The following is a 15,708-nucleotide window of genomic DNA, read 5'->3' on the forward strand; positions in this document are numbered from 1 at the left end:
GATTTTGTAGGTTATTTTTTGGGTCTAGGAACGCTCACAAATTTTTTCCATGTTAATAAATGGTAATTGCTTATTCACTTTACGACATTCTGGCTTACGAACTGTTTCATAGGAATGCTCTACCTTTGGACAGAGGGGGAAATCTGTATTCTTCACAATACATCTATTGAAGTTTGTCAAAGTTTTAGATGCTGAGTCTTTGCAAACTCTTAAGGAAGTAGAGATGTGCTGGGCCTAGGACAGGTCCTCTGAAGTAATAACACCAAGGAATTTTAAAGTTGCTGATGCTCTCTACCTTTTGTCCTCTGAGGACTGGCTCATGGACCTCTGGTTTCTTTCTGAAGCCAATAATCAGCTCCTGGTCATGCTGACATTGAATAAAAGGTTGTTTTTGGTCACCACTCAGCCATATTTTTAGTCTCCCACCTTGTATGCTGATTCATCACTATCTTTGATTTGGTGTATGACAATGGTGTCATTAGCAAACTTGAATATGGCATTTGAGCTCTGTTTAGTCGCACAGTCATAAGTGTAAAGCAAGTAGAGCAGAGGGCTAAGCACATTGGCTGTGTTGATGGAGATTGTGGAGGCAATGTTGCCAATCTGAACAGACTGGGGTCTGCATGTGAGGAAATTGCAGATTTAATTGCACAAGGGGGTATAAAGACCAAGGTCTTGAAGCTAAATTGATTTGTTTTCAGTGGATGATGGTGTTGAATACTGAGCTGCAGTCACAAGAGAGCATCCTGATGCATGCTTTTTTTTACTGTCTAGATATTCCAAGGTTCAATGAAGAGCCAATGAGATGGCATCTTCTGTGGAATCTGTTGCTCCAGTGAGTAAATTGGAGAGGATCCAGGTTGCTTCTCAGGCAGGAGTTGTTGGCTTCAAAACCAACATCTCAACACAATTCATCACTGTGGATGTATATGCTACTGAATGATGGTCATTGAGGCAGGTTATCACTTTCTTAATAGGCACCAGTATAATTAAAGCTTGCTTGAAACAGGTGGGTACTCAGACTGTTGAAGCGAGAGGTTAAAAATCTCAGAGAACACTCCAGCCAGTTGACCAGCACAGGTATTTAATACTTGGCCAGGTAGCACATCTGGACTTGGTGCTTTTCTTGGGTTCACCCTTCTGAAGGCTAATTGCATGTTGGCTTCAGATCTGAAATCACAGGTTCATTGAGGGCAGTGGAAGTTCCTGATTGTTCCTCCATGTTTTGATGGTCAAAATGGGCATACAAGGCATTGAGTTCATATGTTGCTTGATTTAACTTTATAAGATAAGATCGTATTCTCTTTCCCTTATTAGGAAGTGTTATATACCCCTAGGGTTCATTTTTTCTGTGGAGAACGAGACAGACTTTTGGACACTGTTGGATTTCTGCTGACTACAAAATTGTTTGGTTACTGTGGTGAGAGAGGTGGAGCTATTTGATGGACACACAGTCAGAGTTGAGATGGATTCGGTCAATGGAAGGCACCAGTGAGTGTGGTCGCTGGTTTAAACTTTCAGTAGCCCAAAGGGGTGGGTTGAGATCGATCCAGAGTATTGATAAATGACTCTCACAAGTGATGCAACTAGAAGAAGTTTGCAGAGGGGAGAGGACAGGAAGGTTTGAAACAGAAGAGACCTAGTGACAAAGAGATCACTGTTTGGACTCTCTTCAAGTAGCCTGTAAGGGTGGGTTTGATTCTATTCAAATACAAAAGTGTGATTGTCACATAGTTAATCCACAGCAGTGGGTTCTCTGGTGAGGGGGAAACCTTTGTGAATACCACGTGTGTGTTTACCCTTGTCTGGGTGTGGTATTTCACTGAAGAAGGCACCCCTGTGGCAAATCACTGTTGGAGTTACTTCGTATGACGTGGAACTGGGTAAGTGGCTATCATGTTGGGGTAACCTTGTGGAATCTACTGGTGTGTGTACCCTTGCCTGGGTGGTAGTTTTCCCTGGAAGAGGGTCCCCTTTGTGATAAGCTACTGTTGGTGTTAATCCATCCGTGGATTCAGGTTGAGTATCCTGTGGCCACCACTTTAGGATGCCCCATAGCTGAATTTGGCTGTGGTGCCACATGTGTTGAAAAGATATTTGTTGAAGATCACCGTCAGTGATACTTTGTGTGTGGAGTGGAACAATTTCGGAGATAAAACCTACTGCTTTTGTTACTTTGTATTGCTGTCGTGGAATCTGTGGAAAATCGACGTAATTGCCTTCCCACAACATTCACCTTTGGATTACAAATATCTCGCATTAGGAATGAGGATTGAACTGAACTTTCTTACAAACCATCGTAAGACTATAAATCTTGCCACCTGAGCTTGAACGAGTTTGGGAACTTTATCTACACCTCTATATATGCTAACTCTTGGTTTACTATAATATTTATATTATATATATATAAAATAAAATATTATATATATATATATATATAATAACTATATATATTTATGTAGTTACTAATAAAATAGTGATTTGTTAACAGCAAAACCAGATTCTAGGTGTGTTCTATTGCTGCTGATACTTTTACAGGATTGTGTGTACCTAACAGAAGAGAGAGCCTGTGGTATGTTGAATACTGGGTGAACAAGTAGTCTTTGGGACACTGCAAGACTGTGTCTTTATTGATGCTTTGCTGAACGCTTGAATGCTTTGGGGGGGGGCGCCGATGCTTTTTTTTTGCTGGTGGGGTGGTCGTTGTCTTGCTGCTGCTTGTGCGTAGAAGGGGAGCTGAGTGGTGGGGCTTTGGGGTTCTAACATTTAACTGTCATTCTTTGGGGCACTCCTGTTCTCATGGATATTTGCAAAGAAAAATAATTTCAGGATGTATATTGTATACATTTAATGTACTCATTGAAACCTATTCGAGCCCTGCTACGACTGTCAAACATAATTTGTTGTTTCAAGTTTAGTTTGGAATTGTGATTTCACCTGTGAGATGGCTTTCTGACCTTTTGTAATTTTCTTGATCACCAGATTTTAATGCTTTTGATCTGGCCCTCAGCAGATTGTGGATCTGGTGTTTCATCCAGGACTTCTAGTTGGGAAAAGCTCTGAGTGATCTTGTGGAGGGCATGCACATCTACAACTGTTTTAATAAAGTCCGTGACAACCATGGTATATTCATTCAGATCACAGATATGTCCTTGAAAATGGTCCAGTCCACCAACTCGAAGCAATCCCATGGCTGCTGCTCTGCCTTCTGTGAGCACCACTTCATTGTCCTAATGTTTGAAGCTTTGCTGTTTGACCTCTGCCTGTATATAGATAGGTCAGCTAAGTAATGAGATTTACTGAAATACTGTTTGGGCATGGACTGGAGGCATTCCTTATCTTTGTGGAACAATGGTCTCGTGGTCATAAAGGACCAAATGATTAAAAAAATTGTTTTAGTGATGGGGTTGATAAGTTTTAGGTAAGAACTGTGCTATGGCATGCAAATGTTTGGGCAGTTTTGAGGAATCCTCTCTTTAAGCTTAGAGGGTAAATATGCAGGTTTAATGTCTTGTGGAATGGCAGGATTTTTAAGAAGTATCTGAGTAATTTTTAAAAGTAATCTATAAGATTACTTCTTGGTGGGCTGCAATCATCATCGCTTGTTGGAGAGATTGCACAAGATTTAAAAGTAACTCGGAACCTTTTGGGACTTTCTGGTGGGCTACATTCCTAGTGATCTATTTGGCACTAAGCAAAAGTCAATTAAAAAGAAGTAAGGTGTGAGTGGTAGGGCCATCGTTAGTGGTCAGGCTTGGGCGATAACAAGTGGAGCTTCTAAGTTTCCAGTTTTAATTTTTTTCTATCTTTGTCAACTAGTACATAGCTAGTATGGAGAGAATGAATCCAGGGTTAGTGAATGATCTTGTGGGGTGGAGGGGAACTGATTGAGTCTGGTGTCCAGAAAGAAATGGAGAGCTTTGAGGCTTTCCTGGTGGGGATGGAGGTGTATAGGGACTGGACATCAATAGTAAAAATTTGATGATGGAGGCCAGAGAACCTGAAATCCTTGGAAAAAATCAAGAGTGTGTGAGGTGTCACAGATGTTGGTAGGAAGGGACTGAACGGTTGGGGGGATAAAACAGTCGAGGTATGCAGATATGAATTTAGTGGGGCAGGAAGAAGCTGAAACAATGGGTCTACCTGGACAAGCAGTTTTGTGGAATTTGGATAGGAGGTAGAAACAGGAGGTGCAGAGTTCAGGAATTTTGAGGTTGGTGGCGGTGGATGGAAGATCTCCAATATCAGTAAAGTTGGTGATGGCATGGGAGACGATGGCCTGGTGTCCCTTAGTGGGGACCTATTTGAGGGGTAAATAAGAAGAGGTGTCGTGAGAGTTGGCGTTGGGCCTCAGCAAGGTAGAGGTCAGTACGCCAGACTACTATAGCACCTCCCTTATCTGCGGGTTTGATAGGGAGGTTAGGATTGGTGCAGAGGGAATGGAGAGCCGAGCGTTTGGAAAGAGTGAGGTTGGAATAGAGAGAGGAGTGCTAAAGTCTGGACGGTTGACGTCCTGTCAGCAGTTGGCAATGAAAAGGTCCAGGGCCGGGTGTTCAGGAAGAGCAGGAGGTTGAAGATGGAAGAAGGGATCATCAGTGCAGGGTGGGGGAGGCCTTGCCAAAGAAATGGACTTGGAGATGGAAGCGGTGGAAGAAGAGTTCAATGTCATGGCAGGTGCGGAGCTCACTGAGGTGTGGGTGCAGGAGAACAAAAGTGAAGCCCTTACTGAGGACAGACCATTCTGTCTTGGGGAGGCAAGGTCAGATGGACGGTGAAAACCCGATGTGGTTGAGAGCTGGGATCGGGGGGGGGGTGGGGAAAGGGGTTGGTAGTATCAGAGGGGAAGGGAGGTTTGGAGTGTTTAGGGATGGTGAGTTTAGAGAAAGATGGAGTCTCCGAAGGACCAAGAGCTGGCAGTGGGACCTGAGAGAGATAGGATTGCAAAGTGATAAGGAAGGGGTGACGTTGGTTCCAGCAGCAGCACATGAAGACATGACCTGAAGGTTAAGACCGGAGTTAGAGTTGAAGGTTGTACAATTGCAACTTTGGAAATGTCTGAGGTCGTTGGAAACTGCATTGATGGCAGTGGAGTCCAGGTTTTGAGTCTGCTCTGGATTGTTAGAGCCATTGAGGTCAGCAGCAGGGATTGCGTTTTGGAGACATCTAGGCCTGGTGACTTTGGAATCAGCAGGTTTTGTGGTCCTTACGGATAGTTAATCTCTGGATTGCTGCCTATGCCATGTGCCAGCAAGAGTGTTTCAGATTTCTGGATCATTGGAATTTCTTCTGTTCTGTTCAAAAAGAGTGAGTTATATCTGAACTCGAGGGGGACCAATATCATTGTGGGCTGGAGCTGTTGGGTTGGGTTTAAACTAATTTGGCAGGGACATTGGAGCTAGAGTGAGGGAGCTGAGGTTGGGGGCAGTTGGTACACAAGTAGATGCAATTTGTAGTGAAACTGAAGAAGGACAGGTAGATGACAGAACAAAATTGCAGTCTGTGGGATGAGTTGAAAAATCAACTCATGGCAAAATCAAAAAGGTCCATAAATGACTGACTATTGTATTCGAGTGCACATGTTATGGAGAATAAGGTAAATGATGTTGTTGCACTGTTTGAGATTGGAGGGTGTGATATGGCTGTAAGAAGAAGCTGAACACCCAAGGATATACCATGTTATCAAAAAGACAGGTAGGTGGATGTGGGGGACGACTGGGGGGGCGGGGGCTCTTGTTTTTTTTTAAAAAATATGAAATCACATTGTTAGAGGTGGCATAGGGTCTGAAGATGTTAAATCCTTTAGGGTGGACTACACTGATGGGAGTTAAAGGCCCCTGCACAGTTGCCAGGATGTGGGGTACAAATTACAACAGGAGATAGAAAAGGCATGACAAAAGGGCAATGTTATGATATTCATGGTGGATTTCAGTGTGCAGTTAGATTGGGAAAATCATCTTGGTGCTGGATCCCAGGAAAGGGAATTTGTAGAATTCCTACGAGATGGCTTTTTCAAGCAGCTTGTAGTAGAGCCCACTACAGGATCAACTCAAATGTATTGTGTGTTGTGCAACAAACCTGATTTGATTAGAGAATTTAAGGTAAAGGAACCTTTAAGGGCCAGTAATCTTAATGTGATAAAATTCACACTGCAATTTGAGAAGCTAAAATCAGATGTATCAGTGTTACAGTGAAGTAAAGGGAATTATAGGGGCAAGAGGAGGAGCTGGCCAGAGTTGATTGGTAGAGTTCACTAGCAGAAGTGATGGCAGAGCATCAATAGCTGGAATTTCTGAAGCCCAAAGAGAAGTAGTATTCTACGGTGCAGGATGATGCAACTGTGGTCGACAAGAGAAGTCAAAGCCAACATAAAAGCCGAAGTGAGGGCATATAATAGAGCAAAAAATTAATGGGAAGTTAGAGGATTGGGAACCTTATAGCAACAAACGGTAGGCAGCTATAAAGAGCATAAGGAGAGAAAAGATGAAATATTAAAGTAGGCTAGTCAATAATATAAGATGATACAAATGGGTTTTTTAGATGTATGAAGAGTAAAAGAGGCAAGAGTGGATATTGGACCACCGAAAAGGAAGGAGATTTTAATGGGAGCAAAGAAATGGTGGACAAACTTAGTATGTATTTTATGTTGGTCTTCACTGAGGAAGACACTTAGAATATGACTGAGATTTGAGAGTATTGGGGCGCCAAAGTGAGTGTAGTTGCTATTACTAAGGAGAAGGTGCTTTGCGTGCTGGAAGTTTTGAATGTAGATAAGTCACCTGGACAAGATGGGCTACACCCCAGGGTTCTGAAAATAGCAGCTGAAGAGTTTGTGAAGCCATTAGTAATGATCTTTTAAGAATCACTAGATTCTGGAATGGTTCTGGAGGTCTGGAAAATTGCAAATGTCACTTCACTTCAGAAAGGAGGCAGGCAGAAGAAAAGTATTTATAAGCCCTTTTAACCCTGACTTCAGTGGTTAGGCAGATGTTGGAGTCAATTATTAAGGATGAGGTTTCAGGGTATTTGGAGGCAAATGATAAAATAAGCTAAAGTCAGCTTGATTTCTTTGAGAGAAAATAACAGGCAGGATAGTTAAAGAAGAGTCATTGGATGTGGTTTTCTTGTATTTTAAGAAGGCCTTTGACAAAGTACCACACATCAGGCTGCTTAACAAGTCCATGGTATTACAGGAAAGAAACTAACATGGATAGAATTGCTGAATGGGACGAGGCAAAAAGTGGAAATAAATAGGACCTTTTCTGGTTGGCCGCAGATGACTAGTGGTGTTTTGCTGGGGTCTATATTGGGACCAATTCCTTTCACCTTGTATGCCAGTGATTTGGATGACAGAATTGATGGCTTTATGGCCAGTTTTTTGAAGGATACAAAGATAGGCGGAGGGGCAGGTGGTGTTGAGGAAGCAGAGTGTCTGCAGAAGCACTTCGACTGGGAGAATGTGCTATTAAATGGCAGATGGAATGCAGTTTAGGGAAGTGTGTGGCTCTTTGGTAGAAGCAATAAAGGCATAGACTATTTTGTAGACCGAGAAAATTCAAAAATCGGTGGTGCAAAGGTTTCCTCATGCAGGATTCGGAGTTAATTTTCAATGTCATCTGTAAGGAGTCTGTATGTCCTCCCTGTAAAATATGTGGGTTTTCTCCAGGTGCTCTGGTCCCCCCCCACCCCCCCCGTCCCCCCCCACCACCCCCGGTCCAAAGATGTACCAGTATGATAATTGGTTATTGTAAATTGTCCTGTGATTAGGCTAGGGTTAAATCACAGCTGGAAGAACCTATTCCGCACTGTATCCTTACAGGGTAGTAATCTCAGGATTGCTGCCTGTGCTACGTGCTAATGAGCAGAAGAATAGCGTGATCAGGCAAATTAACGTGTGGCTGAGAGACTGGTGTAGGGGGCAGTGCTTCAGATTCCTGGATCATTGGGGCCTCTTCTGAGGGAGGTATGACCTGTACAAAAAGGACGGGTTACACCTGATAGGGGTCCACTATCCGAGCAAGCATGTTTAATAGAGCTGTTAGGGAGGGTTTAAACTAATTTGGCAGGAGGATGGGAATCGGAGTGATAGGGCTGAGGAAGGGGAAAACAGAAATAAATCGAAGATAGCATGCAACAGAGATGATAGAAAGGACGGACAGGAGATGAAGTGTAATCATAGCCAGTAGGGTGAGCTACAGGGCAACAGAGACATGGTGCAGTTAAAACAGAAAGCAGCAAATACTGGACTGAAAGTGTTATATTTGAATGCACGCAGCATAAAAAATAAAATGGACGATCTTGGAAATTCAGCTACAGATTGGTAAATATGACATTGTGGCCATTCCTGAAACTTGGCTGAAGGATGGCTACCATTGGGAGCTGAGTGTTCAACGATGTATGGTGTATCGGAAAGATAAGGTTAGTATGGTATGGCCCTGTGAAAGATAAGGCTGGTGTGGCCCTGTGTATAAGAAATAATATTAAATCATTAGAAAGGAATGACATAGGATCAGAAGTGCAACTCTATTGGTTGAGTTTAAAAAAATGGCAAAGGTGAAAGGACCCTAATGGCAGTTGTATACAGGCCTCCAAACAACAGCCAGGACGTGGATTATAAATTACAGTAGGAGATCGAAAAGGCGTATCAGAAGGGCAATATCATGATAATTGTTGGGAATTTTGACATGAAAGTGGTTGGGGAGACCAGGTCAGTACTGGACAGCGAGAGAAACTTTGTAGAACAGATTGTTGTTGAGCCCAACAACAATCTGGGGGATTGGGGGATCAGCTGTGCTGGATTGGATGTTGCGCAATGATCTGGAGGTGATAAAAGAGCTTAAGGTTAAGGAACAGTTAGGGAACAGTGATCACAATTTGATCAAGGTCACTTTGGAATTTGAGAAGAAGAAACTAAAATGCAATGTGTTGGTATTTCAGTGGAATAAAGAAGGTAATTACAATGGCATGAGAGGGGAACTGGCCAATGTTGACTGGAAAGGGACACTAGCAGGAAGGACAGCAGTGCAGCAATGGCTGGAGTTTCTGCAAAAAATGAGGGATGTATAAGACCCGATATATTTCCAAATAAGAAATTTTCAGATGGAAGAAGGACACTGCTGTGGCTGACAAATGAAGTCAGAGCCAAAGTAAAAGCAAAAAAGAGGACATACAAGGAAGCCAGAGCTAGTGGGAGGATAGAGGATTGGAAAGCTTTTAAAAACTTGCAGAAGGAAACTAAGAAGGTCATTAGGAAGGAAAAGATGAATTATGAAAGGAAGCTGATGACTAATAGTAAAGAAGATGCTGAAAGTTTTTTTTAAAAGTATATAAAGGGTAAAAGAGAATTGAGGGTAGATATAGGACCAATAGAAAATGATGCTGAAAATTACAACTGAGATGGTGCTCAGCTTAATGGTCTGAGGATAGGTAAATTTCCTGGACCTGTTGGAATGCAACCTTGGGTTCTGAAGGAAGTAGCTGAAGAGATTGCGGAGGCATTAACAATGATCTTTCAAGAATTGATAGATTCTGGCATTCTACCGGGTGACTGGAAAATTGCAAATCTTAATTTGCTATTTAAGAAGGGTGGGAGGCAGCAGAAAGGAATCTATAGACCTGTAAGCCTGACATCAGTGGTTGGGAAGTTGTTGGAACTGATTCTTAGGGATGAGATTGTGACATACCTGGAGTCACATGACAAGATGGGCCAAAACCAGCATGGTTTCCTGCAAGGAAAATCTTGCCTGACTAACCTGCTGCAATTTTTTTGAGGAAATTACAAAGAAGGTTGATAAGGAGATGATGGAGATGTGGTGTACTTGCTTTCTCAGAAGTTCTTTTGACAAGGTGCCACACATGGGCTGCTTAGCAAGATAAGAGCCCATGGAATTCCAGGGAAGTTACTTGCATGGGTGAAGCATTGGCTGATCGGCAGAAAACTGAATTGGAATAAAAGGGTCCTATTTTGGCTGGCTACTAGTTACTCATGGTGTTGGGACTGCTGTTTTTTATGATGTATGTCAATGATTTGGGCGATAGGATTAATGGATTTATAGCTAAATTTGTGGATGATACAAAGCTAGATGGAGGAGTGGGTACTGTTGAGGAAACAGACAGCCTGCACAGAGACTTAGATAGTTTAGGGGAATGGGCAAAGAAGTGGGAAATGAAATATGTTGGAAAGTGCATGGTCATGCACTTTGGTGGAAGAAATAAATGGACAGACTATTATTTAAATGGGGAGAGAATTCAAAATGCAGAGATGCAAAGGGACTTGGGAGTCCTTGTGCAGGATACCCTAAAGGTTAACCTCCAGGTGGTGAAGAAGGCGAATGCATTGTTGGAATTCATTTCTAGAGGTATAGAATTTAAGAGAAGGGATGTGATTTTGAGGCTTTGTAAGGGACTCGTGAGACCACACATGGAGTGTTGTGTGCAATTTTGGTCTCCTTATTTTGGAAAGGATGTACTTGACATTGGAGAGGTTTCAGAGGAGATTCACGAGAATGATTCTAGGAATGAAAGGGTTACCGTATGAACAATATCTGGCAGCTTTTGGTCTGTATTCCTTGGAATTCAGGAGAATGCAGGGGGCTTTCATAGAAACATTCCGAATGTTAAAAGGCCTGAAGAGGGCACAACTTCAGGATTGAAGGACGTCCATTTAGAACAGGGATAAGGAGAAGTTACTTACAGTCAGAGGGTGGTAAATCTGTGGAATTTGCTGCCTTGAGTGGCTGTGGAGGCCAAGTCACTGGGTGTTTTTAAGGCAGAGATAGCCAGGGCATCAAAGGCTATGGGGAAAAGGCAGGGGAGTGGGGATGACTTGGAAGAATTGGATCAGCCCATGATTTGAATAGCAGGGCAGACTCAATGGGCCAAATGACCTATTACTGCTCCTATATCTTATGGTCTTAAATAAATAAGCACACAATGAACTTGCAGGTTGAGTCAGTGGTAAGGAAGGCAAATGCAATGTTAGCATTCATTTTAAGGGGGATGAGAATATAAAAGCAAGAATGTAAAGCAAAGACTTTATAAGGCACAAGAGGTAATGTGAGCAGTTTTGGGCCCCTTATCTAAGTATTGTAATGGGGAGGGTCTAGAGGAAGTTCATGTGAATGATTCCAGGAATATGGAAGGCTTAATTTACGAGAAGCATTCAAAGACTCTGGCTGGGTCTGTACTCGCTGGAGGTGGGAAGAATGGGGGAGGAAGGAGGTGGTCTCATTGAAACCTGTCGAATATTCAGAGGCCTAGATGGAGATGATGTGGAGAGGATATTTCCTATAGTGGGGAGTCTACAACCAGAGGGCACAAACTCAGAACAGAAGTTGTTCCAGTTAGAACAGAGATGAAGAGGGATTCTTTTAGCCAGAGTGGTCAATTGGTGTAATTCAGTGCTACAGACAGCTGTGGAGTTCACGTAATTGGGTCTATTTAAAGTGGTGGTTGATAGGTTATAGCGTGAAAGGTTGCAGTGAGATGGCAGTAGAATGGAGTTAAGAGGGATAATAAATCAACTATGATGGAATGGTGGAGCTGCCTCTATGGACTGAATGGCCTAATTCTGCTTCTATGTTTTATGGTCTAAGATAAGAACGGATGCTTGCAATTAGTCTGCCTCAGAAGCCCAAATGTAATTCACAATAAACTGTAATTCCATTGAACTGTAATGACAAACAAGCCCAGAAATGCTTTTGCACATCATAAGTGGAGCAATAGAAAGGATGCAAGGAAGTCGAGAATTGGGGAATACAAGATGTGCAGAAACAATCTTGGAAGGACTTTCATTTTTCTCTCTTGTGCCCCCCCACCCCATTGGATTAGATTGCCTTTATATTCCAGTCCATGAAGTTAGTGATTTTGTGGTGGAGTATGATTGTTTATGACATCCTGCAATACCACTTGGGTGCCTGATTTTAAGCTAGATTTGTACTACATTATTTCATTTAGCATCATGTTTGTGCTACAGTGATTTATTGTGTAGATCAGGGTGGTATTCACATTAATTTTCATGGAAGTTACCTTGGGTAACATTATGTGTAGTGTGCATACAGTATTTATTAACAGCCACTCATGTTAATGTCAATGAAACAAGGTACTCAACTTGAAAACACCTTCCTGTTTTGCCATGTGACTGATGCACACAGGTTCAATACCCCATGCTTTTTCTGTGCGTGAGAATTTATTATTCATCCACTATTCAGAATGATTTAATTGGATTTTGCAGCCCACTTAATTTGTTTGATTACACTTTTTGTGTAAGGTATGGAATCCTTTTTGAATCATAGGCATTTCATCTGAAAGTTCAAAGTAATTTTATTATCAAGATACTTTATAAAGCCATATACAATCCTGAGATTCACAGTAAATATAAGAAATGTGATACTCAATGAAAGATCACACCCAACAAGACAGACAAAGAACTAACATCTATAAGGCAAATGTACAAATTTTTAAAAAAGCAGTAAATATTGAGAACATGAGATCATGAGGATAACACCTTCAATAATTTGGAATAGCTCAGTATTACATGAGAGTGTAAACCTCATTTTAGAGCTCTGTTCTGGGGACAATGGATTGAACTGTTGGATGATGCAAGTGCTGTTACCAAGTTGAGCAGTTGGGTTCTTAATTTACAGACAGCTGAGCAAACCTGTGTGAAGGTACCATATTTATTTTTGACCAGGAGTATTTCAGTGGAAGATCAATTAACTTTGATTTTTTTAAATTGTTTGTTTTTGTCACTTGAGCAGGGAGCATAACCTTTAATTTGTGATGTCAGTTAGCCTAGTGGAATTATGGAGCTCGATGGAATACGAAACTTTAAATATACTTGAAATAAACCTTACATTGGCCTTTTCCATCCTTTTCACAGCTGTTGGTCTCCTTGTAATCATTCTTTAGCTGGATAAACAGATCACAGACTAAGTCAGTGTTCAGTGAAAGATTGAGGATATCAGGGAGTTAATATTAATGCTTTTAGTACTTTCCATTGTTTGATTATAAATTGTAACAAATAAAGCTTGTATACAACACTCGATTAAGACTGATGAAAGCTACTTAGTAAAATAAATGAGCAATATTTTCTCCAATAACTGCTACAAAAAGTGGTTGAAATCTTGATCTTTGAAAATAAAATTTTGATATTTTAAATGTTTGCTTTTTTCCCTCGAGTGTACAGAAATGTTATATAGATTCTTATTAAATCTGTCAGGGGTTATGAATATTTTGTTTTGCAGTTAACGTCTGTCCAGTTGTTGTCCATACAAAACAAGCTGTCATACTTTTTAATTGCTTCATAAGATGCAGTCAAGCCCCTTTTTGGGGTCTTTGTTAGGGAGGAGCTTTTGAAGTATCTGGTTGTTTGCAGCTGTGTTGTGGCTTTGGTTGTTTAACATTTTGCCGTTTTTTTTAAACAAACCCCTGACAGAAGGGAGTTTGTGTTTTCAGCAGACCGGCTTCATACCAAAGTGGTTTAAGCAGCTGTATTGTGGACGAACAACAAAGAGTTTATTATTGTGTCTGTGACGCAAGGAGCAGGCAATTCTGCGGTGAGGCATTGCTGCTGTTGATGTCGATTGTTGACTTGCCATCTGCCAGATAGGAAGAATAAAAAAAATGACAGCTCCAGCAGGGTGTTCAAGAGCTTATTCGAGAGACGCATAAACATGTGCAGATGTCAAACAACATACTCACAAGGTTCAAAATGCTCTATAGTGGTCTTGTCTTCTGGCAATATATAATCTCTTTTATTCAAAAAAATTGCTGTATTTCAATGTTACAGCTTTTTTGTATTGAATATCAACTATTGCTTAAAGGTACTGTGATTATTAAAATTACAAATTCCAATTTTTAATATACTTAAGAATGTATTGGGTCTCTTTATAAGGATAATGGTCTTTCCAATTTGTGGTGCTGCTTCATTTTTTATTTTGTAATTTTGTGGTTAATGTAGAAATTATTTGCCTAATGATTTGGCTTTTTTTTTACAAAGGATTCTTTTAGATTCCTTAAAAAAATTTCAATAGGCAATGTGCACAGGGCAAGAATGGCAGTTTTGTGGATTTGTGCATTTCCATTCTCAAGTAATCTTGGAATACTGCAGGTTTGGTCCTATTTTTGCTCCTGATGTCAGTGAACTACAAAAAAAACCTTGTAAAATGTGAACTTTGTTTCAAACTGAAAGCACAGTTATCTGGCATTGAGGGTCCCTATGGTGAATTTTTATGTATAATCAAAACAAACAGCTGTAATATTATCACCTGTTTGGAATTATTTTTCAAGGAAGACTGAATACAAGTACAGATGTTCATGTACATCAGGAATATCTAGTTTTTGATTTTAAGTTGTCAAACTAAAATATTACCTCAAATTTGTCATTGTTATATAATGTACTGTCAAAGCCACAGTCTAGTATTTTAAAAGGTGCTATTTTAGTTTTGCAGTGACAGTACCATACAGCCAAACTATTAATTATATTCACTGTTTCATTTATTATCTGAAAGCTTTTTAAAGAAGAAAACATCCAAAAAGAATCTTGGCAAATCTGTAGTTACCAGCCAAAGGCTTGTTGCTAATTTGGAATGCATCCTGTGGTAAAAGGTGCTTTCATCCTCGTGAATGAATGGATATAATTTTGCGAGATCGCCATCACTTACCTCTTTCTCTTTTTTGCATTCAGAATAGACGGTCGATTTCTATAGGCTTTTATACAGATCCCCACAGACAAAATGCACAGAAGTCCTTGTATTTATCTAAATAAAATCAATGTCCATTATCCTGACAATCAAATTGTAGACTTCCTATTTCATGTGTCTGCTCTGTATTCATATTTGCTCTGTGGAGTGTGGTTGATGAAAGAAAACAAATGAGTCGTACCATATTTTTGTTGTGAAAATGTATTTTTCCCTACAGTGCAAGCCACATGACTTTCTAAAATTTTGATCTGACTTAGTTTCCATTTCTGATTGACTTTTTACCAATCCTCCTCAATTTTAAGTATGTTGCAAGAGGGATTGGAGTGGAAGCACTTAATATTACTATTGCTTGAAAAGACGAGGTGTGGTCCAGTCAACTTTTGAGAAAATTATTGGAAGAAATTCTGAGGGCCGTTATACATGATTTGTTTAGATAAGTGAAGATTCATTAAGGACAATAATAAGAGTTAAAGTAAAATTTTATTTTTAAGATTAAAAGAGTTGATATTGCTTACATGAATTATAATGTGGTAAATGATGTTTAATTCAAAATTTGCTCATTGGCGGGAAATCGTGGGTAAAAGTGATTTAGTTCATGGGTCACTAAATGGCTCTGGATTTTGTGTAGTGCTAGGTCACTTGCATTTTTAGTGGCTTTTGAATAAAGGAGCTATGATTCAAGATGATATAAAAATTAACTTTGTTGACAGCAAGGAGACACATTAATTTTTATGGACGAGTCCCTATCAATGGACTCATCTGTTTGGCAACAAAAAGTAGACATAGAAAGGGAAAACAGTAGTCCAAGTTTAAGGAAGGAGTGCTTATTTATAGATCCTCAATGGTAGTAGGACAAGTAGTTAGGTTTGTTCCAGTGCATTAGTAGTATTTCACTAGCCAATAGAATGTAAATCCAGAGAGGGTAATTTTCAAAGCATATTAAGCCATAACAGAGTGTGAAAAAGGATCTAATGCTTTCCTGGCGTATGTGATGAATAAACTCTTCTCG

General features: G+C 40.5%; 1 protein-coding gene across 7 annotated transcripts in view; it reads left to right on the forward strand.

The window, feature by feature from the left end:
* Positions 1-15,708, forward strand: part of LOC132402664 (RAC-gamma serine/threonine-protein kinase) — a 402,615-nt gene that overhangs the window by 149,502 nt on the left and 237,405 nt on the right. The window lies entirely within an intron of this gene.

The sequence above is a fragment of the Hypanus sabinus genome, chromosome 12, assembly GCF_030144855.1.
Source record: "Hypanus sabinus isolate sHypSab1 chromosome 12, sHypSab1.hap1, whole genome shotgun sequence".
Lineage (NCBI taxonomy): Eukaryota > Metazoa > Chordata > Chondrichthyes > Myliobatiformes > Dasyatidae > Hypanus > Hypanus sabinus.